This window comes from Hemibagrus wyckioides, unplaced genomic scaffold (assembly GCF_019097595.1).
Source record: "Hemibagrus wyckioides isolate EC202008001 unplaced genomic scaffold, SWU_Hwy_1.0 Contig3, whole genome shotgun sequence".
In the NCBI taxonomy this organism is placed as follows: Eukaryota; Metazoa; Chordata; class Actinopteri; order Siluriformes; family Bagridae; genus Hemibagrus; species Hemibagrus wyckioides.
The window spans coordinates 301,284-322,748 of NW_026690791.1; the positions used below are offsets into that span (position 1 = coordinate 301,284).

The 21,465-nt window shown below is 39.2% G+C and overlaps 2 non-coding genes across 2 annotated transcripts; both read left to right on the forward strand.

Annotated features, from left to right (window-relative positions):
- Positions 1-3,524: 3,524 nt before the first annotated feature.
- trnar-acg (transfer RNA arginine (anticodon ACG)) lies at positions 3,525-3,597 on the forward strand. Its single transcript has one exon. It is a non-coding gene; the product is annotated as a tRNA-Arg (tRNA).
- A 328-nt stretch (positions 3,598-3,925) lies between these two features.
- Positions 3,926-3,997, forward strand: trnae-uuc (transfer RNA glutamic acid (anticodon UUC)). Its single transcript has one exon. It is a non-coding gene; the product is annotated as a tRNA-Glu (tRNA).
- Positions 3,998-21,465: the final 17,468 nt, after the last annotated feature.

Consider the following 21,465-nt stretch of genomic DNA (forward strand, 5'->3'; position numbering starts at 1 on the left):
TTCCTATTTCCACCTTTTCTCTCTTTTAATCTGTGCACAGTTCCACTTGCAGTACTGTTTCCTTTCCACTCTCTAACTCTGCACTACTGTGTGGTCCTCTTACTGCCGTCTCACGTTTTCCTAAAAGTAATTCCATTGTCCGATTGTCCAATTATTACAAATTTGCTCCCAGTTTCGAAACCATTTTAGCCTCCAAAGTTTGCCACTGGTTTCATCTATTAATTGTAGTCCTATATCCCCCTGGATCCATTAATTATTATTTTTTCTGATTATGTGAATTCTTCTTCTATAGTTGGTCAGTCTAATCATTAGGATGTCCTTATGATTATGGCTTTATCTTGATCAAAAGTGTATTGAGTACAAGTATGTGCACTGTGTATACATAATTTATATTAATTACAATGTACACCATCATGGCACCTGTTAGGGGGTGGGATATATTAGACAGCAAGTGAACAATTTTGTCCTCAAAGCTGATGTGTTAGACGCAGAAAAAATGGGCGAACGTATGGAGAAGAGGCAAATTATGATGGCTATACGACTAGATCAGAGCATCTCCAAAACTGCAGCTCTTGTGGCATGTTCCCGGTCTGCAGTAGTCAGTATCTATCAAAGGTGGTCCAATGAAGGAACAGTAGTTTATGGCGGTGAGTGAGGGCAAGACTAGTGAGAAAACCTGAACACAATCAAAGGGGGCTGAACACAAATGCAAATAACCAGATCACAGTTCTGGAGAAATGTTTACTTATTTTTAATTAGATAATAATGCAGGTCAAATAATCAAAACAAAACAAAACAAATCCAACAAGTCAGCTCAAAAGACTTGACAGTAGTTCCAAAGAATAAATCCCCAAATCCACAAGGTTAATCCAAAAGCATACAAAAGGTTCACAGGAGTCTAATCAAAAAACAAAGTCAATACTTCCAAAAAGTCATTCTAATTAGTCCACAAATAAATCCATAAGGCATTCAAAAGAGCACTTGTCAATCAATCAAAACAAAGAACTATACCAGATGCACAAAGTCTTTTAAGGACAAGGCCATAAAACAGAGCACACGGCTGACCTAGACTTAATCAAGGTACAGGAAACACTAAGCAAAGTATTTGTGGAGGAAAAGGGTGACTTAAATACACAAACCTAAACAAAGCACAGGAGACACCTATTAGACATAATGACAGAGACTGGACACCAACAAAAAGACAGTGGGGGCCTCTAGTGACCAGAAAACAGTCCACAACCCTGACAGGAAACCAGTAGATATCAGTTTATATCTTGCTCTGTTCATGTTACAATTAGTTGCATATCTTACCTGTATATTTCAGTCTAGTTGTGTTGATATTTAACATGATCAGAAAATGACAGATGATTTTCAAAGTCTTTTCCTGTTTCATCATAAAATGGACATAATAAAGCGTCCAAAAGTCAGAATGGACAAACCCATGTGTATAAATCACACCAAAATATGGATTTGAATTAAAACACTTAAGAGAAACATTATTTCAGACTTTTGGATAACAGCTGGATAGACTTTTATTTGATAATTATGTGCAGTATTGAGATTAAAATTTATACTTGATTTGGATTGGTCAGAAGGTGTTCAGCATGGACCTGATAGCAGTTCAGGTTTCAAATCAAATCTCTCTTTTTTAAAGAATGTCCTTTTTCTGATTATATATATACAGTTATACAAACCAAAAAATAGTGTATGTCAAATATGTACAGAAGAAACTGAATTTGAGTTTAGAGACTAACTAACTAACTATCTAACTAACTAACTAAATATAATCACAATCGTTTACATCAGCAAACAAAACATTAATATAAATTATGTATACACAGTGCACATACTTCATCAAGCCACAATTATAAGGACATCCTAATGATTAGACTGACCAACTATAGAAGAAGAATTCACATAATCAGAAAAAATAAAAATTAATGGCCCCAAGTTTCAGAAAATATGCCAGTATTGCCCTTTATTGTGTACCTAATTTTATCCAAATGAATGAAGCTCATAACATCTTACTGCCAGTCATCAAAAGATGGAGGGAGAATTTGTTTCCATAGCAGAAGAATATGCCATCTAGCTAATAATGTTACCGTTAAACGTGACTTTATTGGATTGCCTGCAGAGCTGGCAAGGAGTTCACCAAATCGCTCAGTTAATAACGGCCGGGAACGTTTCCTCAACGGAATCCGAACACGATCACTGATTGCAGCCAGCAGCATGTTGGTGTTGCGTTCATTTCGATTCACTGCGCAAAACGTTACATAACCAAAGCCACAGTACCATTGACCTCTTCAACTTAAATCGTTCTTAAGCTTCTTGGTGAACCGAGGTGAACTCTCTCAGCGTTGCTAAGCCTAAATGCTACAGTTTTACCTACTTCCAGTCCTATGTGACAATTCTAACTACTTTACTAAATGTACTACAGTACATTAACAACTATAGTGTTTTGAGTACATTCTATGTGTTGATTGGTTCTTAAAGTACATGTCTTGTGGCCAGCCCAGCAGGAGACTCCAGAGTGTGTAAAGGCCTGACATGAGCACACCAGGGTAACTGTTAGAAAAACACTAACTGATTTGTCATCACTTATTTATTTGTAGGCGATATTGGAGTAGTGTTTGGATATTTTATTTCTGGATTAACTTGATTTGTCTAACGCTTACTCTATCTCCTTGCTATAGCTCTCAGTGTGTGACTGAGAATGCACAACACTGGTTTCAGCTGTGAGTGCTGTGATCATAATTTGGGCATGAATCAGATCGTCTCGGGATATAGCGCTAACAAAGACTACAGCCATTCCGATCATGTCTAAATCGAAAGCCAGAGGGCCGCCAGAAAGCATAGCGCTACGTATAGCGGCTGCGTTTTCGGAATCCCAAAACGATCACTGATTGCAGCCAGCGGCGTGTTGGTGTTGCGTTCATTTCGATTCATTGCGCAAAAACAGTATATAACCAAAGCTACAGTACCATTGAACTCTTCAACTTAAATCGTTCTTAAGCTTCTTGATGAACTGAGGAGAACTCTCTTTTGGCTTATTTTCTCTCTCGGTGTCTGTGAGTGTCAGTCCCAGTGTCAATAGAACTAATCATGTAGTGTATCCGGGTTGCAGGATTTTTTCATTTATTTGTTTGTTTTTTTTTATTTAAAAAGCACAGAAGGTATCATTTGCATATGAATCTGTTCGTCTCTCGATATAGTGTCAAAAAAGATTCCAAACTATTCCAATCATGTCTAAATCAAAAGCCACTGCACCAGGCCAGAGGGGCGCCAGAACACATATCACAACATGTAGCAGCACCTTTTACCTGCCAGCCCAGGTGCGTGGGGTGCCGTGATCGTATAGTGGTTAGTACTCTGCGTTGTGGCCCCAGCAACCCTGGTTCGAATCCGGGTTATGGTATTAGCTTTTCCACATCACCGTTGAACGCTAGGCATGGCTTTTGACCTCTAGCCGTTTGTCACTTGAAAAGCATAAGCAGGTATGACCCCGCTCCCCTTAAAGCTCATGTGGGCCAGTGGCGCAAAGGATAACGCGTCTGACTACGGATCAGAAGATTCTAGGTTCGACTCCTGGCTGGCTCGGCTACCTTTTAAGAGCCCAGAGGTGTGCCCCAAACTCCAGCTGCTGAATTGCTGGCAGAGTAACACCTCCCACAATCCCTGAAATGCGGAGAGTCCTGTACTGGGAGGTATGCTGGCTTTCTGCACCAGGAACACCTGCCCACCCTCTCTCTAGCGGCTGATCTTCCGCTGGAGTGACAGCTCGAGTAGCTGGATGTTCGGTCAGCGCTGGCCAATTTTGTGCTCTGCAATGCAAGGTTCCCATGCAAAGCTCTGGATGATACCGCGCAGGAAATCAAACTGCTTGGTGGTCGAGTAAAACACCGATCCCAACGCTCCTGGGGAGCTCTCCCATATGGTCTAGCGGCCAGGATTCCTGGTTTTCACCCAGGTGGCCCGGGTTCGACTCCCGGTATAGGAACGTGACTTTATTGGATTGCCTGCAGAGCTGGCAAGAAGTTCACCAAATTGCTCGGTTAATAACAGCCGGGAATGCTTCCTCAAGGGAAACCAAAAACGATCACTGATTGCAGCCAGCAGCATGTTGGTGTTGTGTTCATTTCGATTCACAGCGCAAAACGTTACAAAACTGATTTGTCATCACTTATTTATTTGTAGGCTCCCATGGGCCAGTGGTGCTACTTGAAGAACGATAGTCTGGGTCAGCCGGCCAATCACAGCTCACCTGGGAAATCTTTCTCGCCCAATCACATCGGCCCGTTACATCTTTATTCCCCAATCCCTGTGCTGAAAAGATGGACAGACAATGGGGCCCGCCCACGGCAATCGATGGATCGTGCGCGCTAATGACATGTCATTCAAGTCAAATGTATTCGCATAATTACAGTGTGGCACAGTAGCGGATTACAAATGAATTACTGCGTCAGGTAAGAGACTATGTTTTTTCAGTGTGGGATTTACCTTTTTATTTTAATAACTTTGTTTAACCTTTATTTTAGTAGGTTTTTATTTATCTTTACTTTAACGGTTGTTGTTTACACATCTAGATGTAAATATCTGGAAATGAAATCTGAGAATTCTGGTCTATAGCCTTATATACTTTTTTGGAACTTAAAGCCAAATTGTCTTCAAAGTATAAAAAACCATTTGAGTATTTTCAGAGGGGACTGTACAAATAGTCTTAATAAGTGAGCGAGTGTGTATCTCTGATAGAAACTACTATATATTAACTGTACCAAGTCAGTGTGTTTTATGAGTATTGTTCATTTCCATCAATCTAACCTAACACTAGCCTACAATCTCCACAGAAGGTTGATCTGAAAAAGAGACCTCAGTCTGGGAATTCCTCCACATCTAAGAGTACATCCCCTACCCTGACTCCATCGCCATCCCCAACTCCTAAGCCTCTAATTGGTGAAACCCTGTCTTCTGCTTCTTCCCAACCATGTTCTAAAAGTAGTGGTGGCTCCAGCAGTGGCAGCATCACTGATGAAGGTCAGTGCAAATAAAGATGATCAGACTTTATGGTGTGTAGGAATGTACTCTCATTCACACTATTGCAGTTTACCAGTCTCTAACATACAAAAGCCAACATGGTTGTGGACCATGAACGTAGACAGGGTATTCAGAAATGAACACATCTATCTACAAAATACATAGACCACCCTGAGCAAATTGTGTCAAGACATAGAGCAGGGTAAAGGTATAAACCATATCTAAGGTGTTGAATGTTCCAAGGAGCACAGTGGGTTCTATCATTGTGGAAAAATGTTTGGAATCAACAGGATATCCAGCCAAACTCAGTAACCAGGTTAGAATGGCTTTGATCAGAGAGAAAACAAAAGCCCACTGACAACTTTAACAGCTTTAGAAGTCCTCTGCAGAAAAGGGAGTACTTGCTGGAAGTACAGCCATCTCAGAAGTTCTCCATCAGTAAGAGCTTTATGTTGGAATAGCTAAATGAAAACTGCTGCTGAATATAAGCACTGCTCAATATTTGGGCCATACCACTGTTATTGTGAAGCATGGTGTTGGCAGGAGTACTTCTCAGTGGCAGGAGGGGAAAGACGGGTCAGAATTAAGGGAAGGGTGAATGCAGCCGAAATACAGAGAGGTTCTTAAAGAAAACTTGCTCCACAGTGGACACAGCCTCAGATTTTAAGACAAGGTTTAACCTTTCAGGACGACAACATGAATATATCCAAGACAACCCTGGAGTGGCTTTGGAACAACTTTCTAAATGTCCTTAAATGGCCCAACCAAATCCCAGACCACATAGGACTTCAGTGAAGCAACATGAAGATGGCAGTTACACCTGTAGCCTGTAGAGTCTTGTCAAAGGAGACTTAGAGCTGTACTCAGTAAATTGTGCACAAATCATATGTGATTTTTTCCTCTCTGTAAATTACCTGTATTGTTTTATTTACAGGTAGACATGGAGGCCTTTTTGACTCTGACTGATGGAGATCTGCAGGAGCTGGGGATTAAAACAGACGGGCCCAGACAACAGATTCTGGCAGCCATTTCTGAACTTAATGCTGGAAAGGTGTGTTTTTTAAAAACTGCTAGTCAGCGTTGTCTAATCTGGTCCCATGTTTATAGACGGTTTTGTTATAATATCATATGAATTTCAGGGAAGAGAAAGACAGATACTGCAGGAAACTATCCACAATTTCCAGTCATCTTTTGGGAGTAGCGCAGCATCCTGCAGGTTATTCACATTTTGAGTATTAAACACAAGATATAATAGATATAAGATATAAATTAAACATTATATAGATTGTAAATTTTCACATTTTTTGCAGAATCTTTGTGTACTTATTGCCATTTCACTGTATCTGGAAGCTCTAATATACTTTATATTTATTTTCTTATACTCCAGTTTGGGCAAGACATCAGCTGCATTCCCTTAACAAAAGGTAACACTTTTGGCCAGATGAGGGACTGGAGAATGGTGCCAACTCACTTCAAGACTGATCGTACCCAAAGCAAATGAGAAGTCACAAAGGACCTCACACGTTATTCTGCATAAGGGACCGCATCTTAGAATAACGCATACAAGCATTGACATAGGGTCGCATATTGGATGTGTCTATTTTGCCATCCAATTTGTGGTGTTTAATGTATTGCTAAGTTTGGGCATGATGACAAATAACTGTCTCAGATGATATGATGTACACCGATCAGCCATAACATTAAAACCACTTGCCTAATACTGTGTAAGGCCCTATCGATACAAAAACAGCTCAGACCTTTCAAAGCTTGGAGTCTACAAGAGCTCTGAAGTATGCTGTGGTATCTGGCACCAGCAGTATCTACAAGCACAGGTAATAAATAAAATAAGAAGGAATATAACAAAAAATACTAAAATACCCCAATTTAAGGGTACAAAAATATAACAAAAAATATACAAAAATATAACAAAAAATATTAGACATTTGTAGTCTAAAATTTAGCTTTGCTCCAGAGACTTTCAGTGGGGTGTACTCATTTTTGCATCACCCTAATTTGAGTAAAACTGAAAATTTTGTTCTCTAAGTTATATTATTAACCTTACTTTCATGTTATAAAAGTTCAGATGTTATGATTAGTCCCGACTGACCTTTCTGACCTGCTTTCCTTTCTCGAATTTGCTAGAAACATGGACGTTAGACGTGGTTCATGATGTGTTTATGTGTAATGTTGGTATTTGCAATATTTTGTTGTGCAATGAGAAGTAAGGTCCAACTGCCAGCATGAGGAAGTGGACCAAAAATGTCCTCCAAGAAATGTGATCTCAAGGTGATCTTGCATGTCTAAAAGCTATACAGATGCCATTGATGGTAGACGATCATAATGAGCTAGCTCTTGACAGCTGTTGGTTTTATACTGCACTTTCTCAGGTTGTGCTCTATTTTGGTTTATAATGTTAATTTCCAACTATCATTGCCCTACCTGCTGCTGACTACCAGGATCAGGTGTGTATATTTCAATTAAAAATACACTTTTGAAACTCTCAAAGTTTAGTAGAGAAAACACAAAACAATGACTAAGGAAATGCTTAAATTAAGTAGACTTTACTAGCAAAAAGTATTTCTTGCATAGAGAAAATTAAGTAATAAATACAAAGACTAGTCTTAATCTACATAATAATCTGATGCAAAAAGTTCAACCTTCATTGTTTAAATTAGATCAGGCTGGATATTTTTATCAGCGTACAAACAAACAGTACCATCTACATTTACAAGATTTATCAGACTCTCTTATCCAGAGCAACTTACATTTCCACAGCTGAGCAGTTAAGGGGTAAAGGGCTTTGCACAAGGGTCCAGCAGCAGCAGCTTGGATTAAATTGTTTAAATTGCAGTTTTATTTAAATAGCACACAAAGGTAATATTTCTAATCATGTCATTTCATATTTATGGCAAAAAAATAAAAACAGCAAGCCCACTCAAATCCAGTTTAAAACAAATGAGACAAGTCTTTTAAGAGCAAATGATGACATATAAAATAAGCTGTGTGAGCTGTGTCTGTGCTTATGGTATCTGTCTGTCCATCTCAGTCTGTCCATAATCTGAGGTGTTACAAACAGCAGAACTGATTACTGGAAGAGTTTAAGAGTGAACAGATATGTAGAGATTGATATGATTTTTTTCCAGAGGATGAAAGCTGATTTATAAGGTCATTCAGGTTCATGTACCATTGCATCTTGTTTTAATGCTGTTTAACTCTTTATATCTGACACTAATTAATTTTTTTTTTTTTTTTTTTTTTTTTTTTAAAGTGGTCAGTCTGGTATATCTCATGCCATAATCCAGAATGTTACCCTTTACAACCCACGGTGACAAAGGTGTCACAAGCCCTTTAAATGTCCTGGGAAGTTCCTTTTATAGCTTTATCCTTGATTTTAACTCATGAAGTCCTAAAATAACACCTACTGAACATCCTGGTGGGTCATGTGATAGGTCATGTGTTCCCACAACAACATTTGTTGACCTCTAAGATGCATGCATTGCAAGGTACAAGTACCACATGAGGTCACGGAGGTGGTTCCTCTACCTGTTCTGACAAACCATAATGCTTGCCTATGTCAATGCATGGCTGATCTCCCGCCGTGACTGTAAACTACTTGGTGTCCACAAGCCACTGAAACAGGAGCTTCCAGGCTGAGGTTGCAACTAGCCTTATTCTCCTGCATTCCCAAAGGGGCCGCCTATCACTCAACACCAACTCCACCACCACCTCCCAAGAAAGTTCATGTTGGAGTTCCAGATGATGTTCATGTGGAACAGGTTGCACACTGGCCTGTGAAGTGTGGTCGTTGCAAATTCTGCAAAATCAATGCAACCACCACCCTCTGTGAGAAATGTGATGTGCGTCTTAGTTTCACTGAGGAAAGAAATTGCTTCAAATGTTTCCATTTGGCCTAGGTTATTGCCACATAAACAAATTTCATGGGGTTTCATGAGAAATGGGTCCGGCTGCTTAACGCCCATTGTGACATATATGTAACATCACAGATCCCTGACAGTAGGGGGTGGTATTTTGAAAAAAAGTTGAGAAATGTGTTATTTGGCATCTATTTAGTCTGTGTTATGTCCCCCATCATTTTTCTTGAAGGAGAAAGGGGTCTGGGTTCTTATGGGTTAAGGCACAGTGAACTCTATAATGTGTGCTTTAATTGCCTCTGTATTCCACAGTTTTACATTTCTACACAAACAAAAAGTTTAAGTCCACATTCTCAGATGCAAAATGTAAAATACTGCAAAATGTAAAATAACAGTTACCCACAAAAACAGGATCAAAATGTGGAGGCGGAAAGAAACTGCGCAAGATCTAAGCATGCTATCATATCTGTAAAACATGAGCCTGATGATGGAACTGCTGATTGCAGAAGCAAAATGAATTCTGAGGAGTATAGAAACATCAACTAAAGTTCAGGAAAAATGCCTCCAAACTAAAAACTTCAAAACTAAAAACTTTAGAAATTCTTGTGAGAAAAAGTCAGTCACTTGATCTGAAACCTTAAGAAAAAAAGGGGGACTAGCAATAAATGCATGATATGGAGAAAATTGTGGACATGGCTGTAAATCATGAGCATCCCCTTCTAAATAATAAAACTGCTTGAAGCCCAAACTGGAGAAAGAAACAGAGTTCAGTTTTATTATTTATTTTTTATTTACTGTACTTTAATGTACTTTTGTTAAGACACTAGAAAGTACTAAAAACACACAAATTAAATCACTCTAGTGTTTCACTAACAGTGTTTTGGAATGACTGAAAGACAATAAGCATTCCTTTCCATTTTAAACATCTAACCAACCTTCATTTTCATGAACAGGACTTTTATTTATTTATTTATTTATTTATTTTGGAAAACACCTTAAAGACTACTGATATTATAAACTATTTCTTCTTAAAGAGTAACCTTGAGAGTTCAGAGTAACTGCATTATAAATGATGTGCTACAGTGGTGCGATTTGGTGTAAACTGTAAATCCACATTTTTAGTCCTCTACAATTTAGATTTTCAGATTTTTACCTCAAGATTTCAGACTTTTTATACACAACTGTGCTCTGGATGCTTAAATGTAAATGTGCAATTCCCCAAATGTTACAGATTTTTCTACATTTTGGAAACAAACTTTCCAAGACTATAAATATCTGAATTTTGTTGGATGTTATTTGTCATTTTTCACATTTTAGTAAACCTTACAAAGTTTCTGAAGTTCTTTAAAAAGGATTTGTATATGAGTGAAAAGTTCATTTAGTGTTGTGTTGCTTTTTAAAGGAAAATTATATAGACATACTGATGACTAAAAATAATCAGAATGAGACGGTAATAGGAGCAAATGAAAACATTTATTAAAGTAAACTATATAAACACTATACAACTATAAGTTTATTTACAATATTATTTGCAGCTACTATTTATACTAATTACTATTAGCAGTTATCTATATAGACAAGGATAGAGGGATAGATTGATAAGGGATGATAAGTTTCCACAAAATGTCCATCATCTTCTGGACACGCTGTCTGAGGAAAGGTCTCAGTTTGCTGGCTAAGGCTGCTGGGTCTTGGTAGAACTCCGGGGGCTGAGTAAACAGCACTTCAGCGAGATCTGTAAGCTGATCCTATAGACAAATTACATCATCACTGTCACAATCCAACATAGTGTCACTGAGTTTAGGATACAATACTGAGAATTTGTGGATCACAGCATCAGAAGATATTAGACACTTACAATAAGCACTTTAAAGTAGGTCCTTGCTGCAGGCTTCCACACGTCTACCTCCCACATGCTGATGAGAGCAAACAGGCGCTCCAAGAATCCTCCCTTAAGCTTTAGGAAAGAAAGACGACAAGCTCCATTAATATCATGCCATATCAGGGTTAACAACATGGAAAAATAAAATGAGATGAAATAAACCATGTTCTGAAACTACATTCAAGCATGGCTTTTAAATCTCCTGATAAGACTCTTACTGTCTCAGGTATTGAGCTGTTTGTAAAATAGCCGAATAGAAGCAGCTCGAAAAAGATGTCCACGAAGTTGTAGTGGTAGACCTGCACAGAAGAGAAAAGTTACAAGAAGAAATTAGCTTTACATAATGGAGTCCTGTTTTCTATCACATCAAAATCTTTTAGATTTAAACATTTGTCATGTTACACAAGCATTTATAAGCTTACATAGGACCCGGAGAGCTCTGCTGCAATCGAGTCCTGATAAGAAGGAGTCTTCAGGAAACGAATCAGAGCCTCGTAGTCCAGCTGTACACGACCTGCATCCTGTTAAAGCAAACAAACAAAATAATCACTTTGGCTTCAGTTTTTTTAACGTGGAAACTCATTTTAAACCCTAAAATGAAGCAGTATGTAAGCCTCAGCATGTCCAGTACTTTACTAAAGATACACAGATGATGTATGACATGGGCCAAATGTCCAACTACTGCATATCGCAGAGCCCTCTTCATTATGTACATTTTATTTTAATATTTATCCTAAGAATGTCCTTTTTTTAGCAGGCTGTGATTGTTATAAAATTAGCTTTTGATGCTTGTTATTTTAATTATTATTCCTTAATTACTCATTACCACATTTGGTTGACAACTACATCATTTTCAAGCCCAGTAACTGAAAGTATTTTGCACAAGGAAACAGTCTATCATCATTCTGAAGTCACCTGGTTGTTAACTGCTGCCAGACGCATCACAATCTTCTTCCCCATAACGAACAAGAAGTTCTGATTGTGGATGCAGGTAAGATGAATCTGAATATAAGACAACACATAATATAATTAATATATATAATATATAATATATAATTAAAGCAGAGTGAACTTCCCCTGAGCAAAAACAGCAGCTAAACAAAGGTTTTACTCACAGCGAACGCCTCACAGAGAGCATGCAGCTTCAGGCCGATATCAGATACCCCTCTGTCTGTAAGATGGTCCCTAAGAAACAAAAGATTTACATGCTTAGTGTAGTGCAGAGAGGAACTGGATATTTCAGGAGGTGCTGATCAGCTCACCAGCATCGAGCGTCTGTGAAATGAAGAGCATGATGAACATAACTGCTTCCTATCACAGCGATTTTATAATAACACAAGTAACATTCTCTCACTTTCTTTACAGTCAAAACAACCCTGTGAAATACAGTGATCAGCTTTAGTAAATAAAGGAAAGGTTTGGTTACCAGAAGGACGGGTGAAGATTCCTGGTCATGTTCGTTTGGCAGCAGCTGTAGGTTTGGCTCAACAACCTTAAAACACACAAACACAATTAGTAACTGCAATTAACACAATTTAGTGATGACACAATGAACAAGCCCTTACCTGAATGCCAGGGAAACTGTCCTCACAGTTGTTATGAAAAGGGAATCCCTGGAAACGACAATTAGATGAAACTCAAGATCTACAACCGCATTTCATTTAAGTTCTCTTTTAATAATCGTTAAAGTGGAATCTCTTCATGAGAGTAATAAATACCGTGATTACCTCGAGAGTCCAGCAGTGTGCGGTTTCAAGCCAGCAGAGCTGACTCTCTGGACCCCTTAACAACCTGAGGATGTCTCTCCTAAGGTCCACTTGCTAGAAATAAAGAAACAAAACTAAACATTAGAACTTGTAAAGAAGGATGTGTGTGTGTTTGTATCTCAGCTGCAGCACTGTACAATACCCCAGACTGGGAGTTGGAGGAGTCTGCAGTGTTGTACTCAACATTACAGCAGGTGCTGTTCAGCTCACCAGCACTGAGGGGCTGTGAAAAGTAGAAGATGAGGATCATCAGTGTTTTTTATCATAGCAGTTTCACACTAACACTTTCAAACATTCTGTCACTTGTAAAATCCAGAGATCAGATTTAGTAAATAAATGACAGGTTTGGTTACCAGAACAACAGCTGAAGATGTGGAGTGAGTTTCTGTGGGTAGCTGCAGCAGGATTGGCTCAACAACCTTAAGACACACACACACACACACAGACACACACAGACACAGACAGACACAGACAGACACAGACAGACACAGACAGACACAGACAGACACAGACAGACACAGACAGACACACACACACACACACACACACACACACTTAGACAAAAGCAGTCTACACGTTTCAAATGTAGTTAAAATATTTTACTGACACATACCTGGAGGACTGAGGGAGTATCTGATGATTCTCCCAGGAAATCCACAGCTTCTGCAATAAATTAGTTTCATGTAAGTTTAATTACAACTAATATTTTCTGTTAAATGTAAAACATTAAAATGGCCAAATTTATAAGGTAGTAGAGAGAGAGAGAGACCTTGTAAATTTTTCTCTCCTTTCTTTCTAATGCTTAAAAGTTAATAAACCTGTGAGTTAGTTAGCTAGTTAATTTGTGAAGAAACAGACTAATTGTAGCATTAGTAGCTTGTGTAAATTCACTGTACATGTGACTGATTAAACTCTCTAAATCCTCAAGTCCAGGCGTCCTGATGAACTCCACCTCCCCATCAGGATCCACACGCTGCCGTCTACTCAGAGGGGCTTCTTGATTGCCATCCTCTTCGTCCCGCCTCCTCCTTATGCCCTGGCGTGGGACAGGAGTTATCATTGTGGCAGGAGCATAGTACATACCAGCCACAATGTTGTGGATGTCGATATTGAAATAAGGCTGGGGCAAAGGAACTGTTGAAGGCTGTGGACTCCCTGAAGGTGGTGGCCTCCTCAAAGGGGATGGGGTTTTATTTTAATAGCACTGTGTATGTTTTATACAGCAGGAAAGCCTCACTATCAAAACAAGAAGTATTTACACAAGTTATATTACTGTAATCTTCCCATAACACTGCATTAAAACTATTTTGTTTACATTTACAGTATTTACATTTTAGCTGCATTTATAGGTGTTATACAGGGCTCTTCCAGTATCACGGCTTCACTGTTAGTCACACTGTGCACTTATTTCAATGCTTAAAAATATCTTCCCCCAAAAAATGCAGATTAAAATACATTTCTATTACAGTCTATTACTTTAGCACTTTCTTACTCCAGTGGTTCACATCCCCTTTGAGTCCAATTGTGTCTCCTCTCAAAAATTCGCCCTTTATCGTAAATTACACTACTCCTAACTATTTTATTCACGACAGCTAGAAACAAAACCTTGCTGAACAGAACTGAAACAAACAGCTTGATATTTTTGCCTAAGCTGCACTCTACATTGCCACACTAGCTCCATTTATTTGTACCGATTGGTTTTGTTCAGCTAGCTGCCTTTCCTCACAGCCCCTTTCTCTCTCCGCTTTAACAACTCGACAAACACGGACAATGAAAAATCCTTAAAATAATAAGTTACTTCATGTTATTGTAAGTATTTTAACTTATTCTATTCACTCCATCAAAAAAAAAACTATAAACACTGAAAAACAATTACTTAGCTACATGCTAACTAGCCGTCTAGCTAATCTTTGCTAACACTCCTAGGCTTGACTTAGTAAACTTTAACAAACGTTAAGTAAACATTGGGACTTTTATGAAAAGCTGATGTTAACATATCTGAAAACATGAACACTGTTTTCTTCTTCCCTGCTCGTTTCACTGGAGTCTGCCATTTTGTCCGCTAGCTTTAGCATACTGATCGTGTACGTAAAGCGATTAGCCGAATAAAGATTAGCCGAACAGAATTTCTCAAAACCATCTAATCATATAAAACGATATTCCTGTTTTTTTGTAATAACGCGGTGTTTAAAAGACTTTATACTTAAGTGAAAAAGAGGAAACTCAGTAACTCACCGTTCCAGGGGTCGTACAGTCCGCTCCATCCGGGTGCTGAGGCTCGGCTCCTCCCCCGAAGTTCATCATCGCTGCGCTGTAGAGTCGGTGTAGGAGTCAAATCCAGTAGTGGAGTACAGAGAAATCCGAAACAGGGGTGTAGCAAAAATGCCAAAAGATAATCCAAATCTTGCGACCTTCAGAACCAGTATAAACCAACACTAACTAGTATAAAACAGCACTAACTAGTATAAACCAACACTAACTAGTATAAAACAGCACTAACTAGTATAAACCAATATAAACCAGCACTAACTAGTATAAACCAGTATAAACCAGCACTAACTAGTATAAACCAGCACTAACTAGTAACAAGAGTCAATAATGAATAAATAATAATAATAATCATAATAATAAGCTGAAATGTCCGGGAAGCCCAGGGAGTGAAGCATAGCTGAAGTTTAAGGCAGCATGTAGCTGTACAGTTAGAATTCAAGCTGTAGGACCAGTTTAAAGACGATACGACCTTAAAAAAAAAAAAAAAAATCCTGTTTACGGCATCTACCGAAAACCTCCGAAAAAAACCGAACTGTACGGAAACCAGGAAGTGAAGTCCGTAAAAAATGCATTTACAAATTATATATTTTACATTTTATAATTTGCTCCTGCTGAAAACACTCAGTGTCCTCAAGGTAGGATGATCTTTATCCTTTAATGCCACACTGTTTCTACAATAAATCATGTTAAAGTGACAGTGTTACAGTCTAATGTTATGTAGCACACAAGACACCTCATGTTGCCGTGAATTAGCCTAATGCTAGTTACCGTGCTAGCGAACCTGGCTACTGGTTTAAACAACACAATAAAATCATTAAGCTCGGTTTGAGAATTTATTTTATTTCCACAATGAAATATTTACCCCATTAGAAGTCCATTCTTAACAACCCCTTCTCCTGGTTTTAATAAAATAAATCGTGCTTAGCTTTGTGATTCAGCAGCTAGCGCGCTAACGGACTTTAGCCGATTTTTAGCGATTTCAATGACAGTGTAATATTTGGACTAATCATATCTAGCGAGAGAACTTGTATATTTGTTGTAATTATTTAACACTTTATTGGTTATATTAATGTGAATATGATATTTCTCCTAATAATAGTTCACCTGCTAGTGAACATGCTGCTGCTTTAAATTACACACTAAAATCCTGAACCGAGTTGATGAGCTCGGGTAACGAGAATTTAGTTTATTTCCATAATATAATATTTACCCATTTAAAAGGTGACTTTTCACACCCCTGAGTACTGGTTTTACACTAAATCATGACTAGACTAGTGATTTAGTCAGGTCTAAAGGACTTAGTTACAGATGTATGTTATCTACCTAGAGAACTTCGCTAATCATTTCATTTACACTACTGGTTTAAATGACACAATAAAATCCTTAAGCTTGGTCAAGAATTTATTTTATTTCCACAATGAAATATTTACCCTGTTAGTAGGTCACTTTTAACAACCCTGACTACTGGTTTTACACTAAATCATGATTAGCCTTGTGATCCGCTAGCTAGCGCGCTAGCGGACTTTAGCCGATTTTTACCGATTTAAATTACACTGTAATAGTTGGACTAATTATATCTACATGTCTATTTGTTGTAATTTGTACACATTTTATCGGTAAATATAATATAAATATAATGTTTAGCCTAATGTTAGTTAAGCTGCTAGTGAACTTGGCTGTTGTTTTACATTACACACTAAAATCCTGAACGAGTTGATGAGCTTGACCAACGAGAATTTCATTTATTTCCACAATATAATACTCATCCCCATTAAAAAGTCACTTTTAACAACCCTGACTACTGGTTTTATACTAAATCATACTTAGACTACTGATTAATCAGCTCTCGCGCTAAAGGGCATGGTTACAGATGTACACCGATCAGCCATAACATTATGACCACCGACAGGTGAAGTGAATAAGACTGATGATCTCCTCATCATGGCACCTGTTAGTGTGTGGGATATATTAGACAGCAGGTGAACATTTTGTCCTCATAGTTGATGTGTTAAAAGCAGGAAAAATGGGAAAGTGTAAGGATTTGCGCGAGTTTGACAAATGGTGATGGCTGCACGACTGGATCAGAGCATCTCCAAAACTGCAGCTCTTGTGGGATGTTCCCGGTCTGCAGTGGTCAGTATCTATCAAACGTGGTCCAAAGAAGGAACGGTGGTGAACCGGTGACAGGGTCATGGGCGGCCAAGGCTCACTGATGCACGTGGAGAGTGAAGGCTGACCCATGTGGTCCGATCCACAAGACGAGCTACTGTTGCCCAAATTGCTGAAGAAGTTAATGCTGGTTCTGATAGAAAGGTGTCCGAATACACAGTAAATCACGGTTTGTTACTTATGGGACTGCATAGTCAGGGCGCCCATGTTGACCCCTGTGCACCACTGAAAGCACCAACAATGGGCACGTGAGCATCAGAACTGGACCACGAAGCAATGGAAGAAGGTGACCTGGTCTGATAAATCAAGTTTTCTTTAACATGGCGTGGATGGACGGGTGTGTGTGCACATGGCACCAGGATGCACTATGGGAAGAGGGCAAGCTGACGGAGGCAGTGTCATGCTTTGGGCAATGTTCTGCTGGGAAACCTTTTGGTCCTGCCATCCATATGGATGTTGCTTTGACATGAACCACCTACCTAAGCATTGTTGCAGGCCATCTACACCCTTTCATGGTAACGGTATTTCCTGATGTCTGTGGCCTCTTTCAGCAGGATAATGCACCGTGCCCCAAAGCAAAAATGGATCAGGAATGGTTTGATGACCACAACAATGAGAATGAGGTGTTGACTTGGCTTCCAAATTCCCCAGATCTCAATCCAATCGAGCATCTGTGGGATGTGCTGGACAAACAAGTCCAATCCATGGAGGCCCCACCTCGCAACTTCCAGGACTTAAAGGATCTGCTGCTAACATCTTGGTGCCAGATACCACAGCACACCTTCAGGGATCTAGTGGAGTCCATGCCTCGACAGGTCAGGGCTGTTTTGGCAGCAAAAAACGGACCAACAACATATTAGGCAGGTGGTCATAATGTTATGGCTGAGCAGTGTATGGTATCTACCTAGAGAACTTCACTAATGGTTTCATTTCCACAATATCATAGTGAGTATGAAGGTTTTAATAATTATACAGTATAATATTTTTTATAGATTTGGGTGGTGGACAGGGGCAGGAGGTTTTAGAGAGTTTAATCAGGTCACATGTACAGTGAATTTACACAATCTGACTGCTACAGTTTTTCTCTTTCTTCACAAGTTAACTAATTATCAAACTCACTGCTTTATTAACTTTTATTCATTAATAGGAAAGTTTGATATTGTGTAATTGAAGAGTCATAATTCTGAGTCACAGAAAAAGAATCTATTGCAGAGCCTGTGGATGTGCTGGAGGAATCAGCAGATACTCCCTCTGTCCTCCAGGTATGTGTCAGTTAAATAGTAATATTTTAACTTCATTTAAAACCTACAGGCCACTTTTGTCTAAGTGTGTGTGTTTGTGTGTGTGTGTTTGTGTGTGTGTGTGTGTGTGTGTGTGTTTGTGTGTGTGTTTGTTTGTGTGTGTGTGTTTGTGTGTGTGTGTGTGTGTGTTTGTTTGTGTGTGTGTGTTAAGGTCATTGAGCCAATCCTGCAGCTGCTGCCCACCGAACCACACGAAGAACCTTCAGCTGTCATTCTGGTAAGAAAATCCTTCATTTATTTCCTAAAGCCAATCAATGGATTTTACAAGGTTGTTTTTACTGTAAAGAATGTTAGTATAAATCTGATATGATAAGAAGCACTTATGATCTTCATGCTCTACATTTCACAGCCGCTCGATGCTGATGAGCCGGACAGTGCCTGCCGTGATGTTCAGTGTGTGTCTGTAGTCTCCTCCCTCTCCCAGGTATTCTACACTGCTGTAACTGAGATACAAACACACAAACATCCTTCTTTACAAGATCTAATGTGAAGTTTTGTTTCTCTATTTCTGGCCAGTGGACATAAGCAGAGACATCATTGGAATGATGAGGGGTCCAGAGAGTCTGCTCTGCTGGTTTGAAAGCGCAGAGACACACTGCTTGACTCGCGAGGTAATCACAGTCTTTATTACTCTGATGAAGAGAATGGACATTTTTGAACTGACATGATTTTTAGAAGAGCACTTTTGTGAAATGTGGTTGTAGATCTTGAGTTTCATCTAATTGTCTTTTACAGGGATTCCCTTATTATACCAGAGATAAGGAGAGTTTCACTGGCATTCAGGTAAGGGATTATTCATTGTGGCATCACAAAATGTTATGAACTGCAGTGACTAATTGTGTTTGTGTGTTTTAAGTTTGTTGAGCCGAACATCCAGCTGCTGCCCACAGAACAACCTCAAGACCCTTCACCTGTTTTTCTGTTTTTTTCTAAGTGACAGAATATTAGTATGAAACTGCTGTGATCAGAAGCACTCATGATCTTCCTGCTCTACTTTTCACAGCCGCTCGATGCTGGTGAGCTGATCAGCGCTTGGTGTAATATTCAGTTCCTCTCTGCACAGGCCTCCATCTCCCAGTTCAAGGTATTCTACAGTGCAGCAGCTGAGATACAAACGCACAAACACCCGTCTTTACAAGTTCTAATGTTTAGTTTTGTTTCTCTATTTTCAGTCAGTGGAAATGAAAACATACTTCCTGGGGATGATAAGGGGCCCACAGAGCCGTCTTTGTTGGTTTAAATCCACCAAGACGAGCAGCTTGAATCACATGGTAATCACAGACTTAATTACTCTGAGGAAGAGAATTGACCTTGATGATTATTAGATGCTCACGTTTGTGAAATAGATCTTGAGTTTCAGCTTTTTGTCATTTGCAGGGATTCCCTTATGAGTCCTCCATAGAGAACTGTTTCACTGGCATACAGGTAAGGGATTATTCGTTGTGGCATCACAAAACTTTTGTTAATTGCAGTGACTAATTGTGTTCACTTTAATTTGTTCTCTTAAGGCTGAATCTGGGAGGGTTACAGAGTTCATCTCCTGTAACCGAATGGAGACATCATTCGTCGTGCCACATTATTTTGTGGTAAATTTATTGCAGTCATGAAGTGTATCTTGTAGTTAGTAACTTTTAGAATTTTGTCAGTTGTGCTTTTATTTGTCTTCAGTGTGGATATTTTTTTTATTCAACAGCAAACCATTACAACGGTAACCTGCACTTTGCTGTATGTGGCTGAAGATGGACAGATGTTCACCTCCACTTGGGACTATGATCACAACGACTGTGAGGTAATTCAGACTTTCAGACCTGATGTGTATCTACATATGCTGCTATTCCCCTGATTCGGATACTGTAAAATTTACTGTGTGAGTTTTAATGATTTAATGATTTGGCTTGCAGGAGAGTGAGGAGCGCCTTAACCCAGAGGAGTTGGAGGTGCCCTTTATTTGGTACGATCCTCTTCACTCTTTAATGATGTAACAGTGTATTGTATGTTTAATATACACTAAACATTTACATCTCTTGTTTCTTAGCTGCCATCTTTCAGACAGAGGGGTGACTGAAATCGGCCTGAAGGTGCCCGCGCTTCGTGAGGCGTTTGCTGTGAGTAAAACCTTTATTCAGCTGCTGTTACTGCGCAGGTAAAGTCCACTCTGCTTTAACTTTTATATTGTGTGCTGTCTTATATTCAGACTCTGCTTGCCAGCATCCACAACCAGAACTTCTTGTTCATGGCTGGAAGGAAGATCGTCATGCGACTGGCAGCAGCTAACAACCAGGTGACTTCAGAATGATGAAAGACTGTATCATTTTTGTGATGGAAATAATTTCAGTTTCTCAGCCATAGCCAAAGTGAGTTACAGAGATTTTTTCGTTTGCTTTAACAGGATGCAGTTGCTGTGCAGTTGGCCTACGAGGCCCTGATTCGATTCCTGAGGACGCCTTCCAATCAGGAATCGATTAAAGCAGAGCTCAGCTCCTGTGTAAGCTAATAAACGCCTGTGTGAAATGACAGATGTTTAAAGATAACAGATTTTGCTAATATAGAAAACAGGACTCCAATATGTAAAGCTAATTTATTTTTGTATCTTTTCTACTCTGTGCAGGACCACCACTACAACTTCCTGGATGTTTTTTTGAGCTGATTTTCTTCAGCTACTTTATAAATGGCTCAAAACCTCAGCCAGTAAGTGTCTTATCAGGAGATTTCTAAGTAATGTTTGAGTTTCAGAACATGGTCTATTTGATCTGGTTTTCTTTTTTCCATATTTTTTAAACCTGATAAGACATGGCATTAATGAAGCTTGTCTTTCTTTCCAAAAGTTTACGGGAGGTTTCTTGGAGCGCCTGCTTGCGCTCTTCAGCATGTGGGACGTGGACGTGTGGGAGCCTGCAGCAGAGCTGTACTTCACAGTGCTTATTGTAAGTGTTGAATATCTTCTGATGCCACGATCCACAAATTCTCAGGATTGTATCTTAAACTCAGTGACACTATGTTGGATGTGTGTGGAATTTGTCAATAGGATTACCTTACAGAGCTTGCTGAAGTACTCTTCACTCAGCCTCTGGAGCTCTACAGTGACCCAGCAGCCTTAGCCACCACAGTTCAGCGACTCCTCAAGCTGCACGTCCAGCTGATGATGGACATTTTGGAGGAGCTCTGAGCAATGT